The sequence below is a fragment of the Condylura cristata genome, unplaced genomic scaffold (assembly GCF_000260355.1).
Source record: "Condylura cristata isolate star-nosed mole 26May11 unplaced genomic scaffold, ConCri1.0 scaffold00008, whole genome shotgun sequence".
Classification (NCBI taxonomy): Eukaryota; Metazoa; Chordata; class Mammalia; order Eulipotyphla; family Talpidae; genus Condylura; species Condylura cristata.
Window position 1 is genome coordinate 87,122 of NW_004567109.1, and position 1,886 is coordinate 89,007.

Genomic DNA, 1,886 nt, shown 5'->3' on the forward strand with positions numbered 1-1,886 from the left:
GGCAGTTGGCGCCCCGCCGGGCCCTGTCCCCCGCCCGGTCTCCCCAGGTTTAGACCAGCCCAGGAGGGGCCTGGGCTGCGGCCTTGCGGCCCAGCGACGCCATACCGGTGCCCGGTGGACACCCCGGCCCTGGGTTGTGCCTGCAGACCTCCCACACCCCCGGAGCCCCGGGTCTGCCCAGGGAGGGGCGTGCTGACCCCGACACGGCCTCCTTTTACTTTTCCCGTGTTGGCTACAAACCGAGGTGACGACGCTTGGCAGCACTGTGGTGGTTCCCAGGCCCCCAACGGCCCCCAACGGCAGGTGGGGCCACCAGGGGCTGGTCACGTCCAGATTGAACCGCAGTTCTTCTTTTTTATAATATTTATTTATTCATGCACACAAACTGGGGTACAGGCCAGAGGTGCTGGGGTGTAAGAGGACTCACCAGAGACAGAGTGGGGAGCAGAAGAGGCAGATGGACACAGTCCACTGCTGAGGGGGGCAGCGGGCGGGCCAGGAGAGTCACGTGGGTCCCTCCGGGGCAGGCGGGGATCGAACTCCTGCGGAATCAGCTGCAGCTTCTCAGTGCTGCGCTCCGGCCTCTGCGCCCCCAGGGAGGGCCGCAAATGCATTCCTTAATGGAGATGCCAGGATTTCCTGGGTGTCCAGCGGGGGGAAAGTGGAGTCATGGTCAAGGAGACCCAGATGGCCCAGGCACCTCCAGGAGGCCCAGAGGCCCAGAAGGCCGTGACCCCCAGCCTCGCTCGTGTCTCCCCGCTCCCCCAGGTGTGCCTGGGGGTGCCCAGCCCACATCACAGGTGCCCGGCGCACGCCCTCCTCCTCCAAGTGGCCACTGCCCCCTAGGGCTCGCTCCCCCCTGCCCTCCGTGCGGGGCTCGCACCCAGGGGTCACCCCACTTTCATGGCGGAGCCTGAGCAACATCAGCAACTCTCCCCCACCCGGCCGCCCTAGGTCTGGGCCGGCCTTTAGGGACAAACTTCTCATTCCCCGCTGAGTGGCCATCTCTGGTCTGGCTTGGCCCCTGGCTGGCCCTGGCTCCTCGGCCGCCGGTGCCACTTGCCTCGTGCGCCTGAGCCGCGGCCCCCAGCAGGCCCTGCTGCGCTGGCCATGTGGTCTCTGCTGTCCGGGAGGACAGGCGCAGCCCCTGAGTGACCAGCGCCCGTGGCTCCGCCCCTTTGGCTCTTTTCTCACTGCAGCTGTCTCAGTTATCGGGGTGGTTTTCACTTTCTGGGCAGCAGAGGTTTAACCTTGCCCAGAGGCACCTTACTGTGCCCCCAGCCGGTGGGGGTCTGGGGGTCGGGGAGTCTCTAAGCCCTTGGAATTTTCTGCCCCATGAGAATGCTTCTGTTCACCTCTCGGCTGCTGGGCAGTCCAGCAGAGGACTGGAGAGTCAGTGGAGCAGATAACTGGTCGTGAGCCGTGGCAGACTCTGGCGTGCGGCGTGGGGGGCCTCCCTGCGGCTTGGGGAGCCTCCCTGTGGCTGGTGGGGCCTCCCTGTGGTTTGGGGGGCCTCCCGTGGCTTGGGGGCCTCCCTGCGGCTTGGGGGCCTCCCTGGCTGGGGAAACCCGCACAGGCCTCAGGGGCCTGGCCGGGGCGTCGGCCCACAGGGCGCTCCCATCTGTCACGTGGCGGCTGCTGGGCTCAGCTCCCCGCCTCCCCCCAGTGTTCCCACTGCCGCTGCCATCCGCCCTGCTCTGCAACAAACCGTGACTGAGTCGAAGCTCTTGGGGAGCCCTGTCAGTCCTTCCACGGCACTGCTGAAGCCGAGGGTAGCGGGGAACCCCTGAGTCATAACCCGGGCGGTGGGCCCACACCCCAGCGCTGCCATCCTGTGCCAGCAGCTCCCCACCCAGCCCCCGCCCCTCCTTTTAATTCAGACAGAC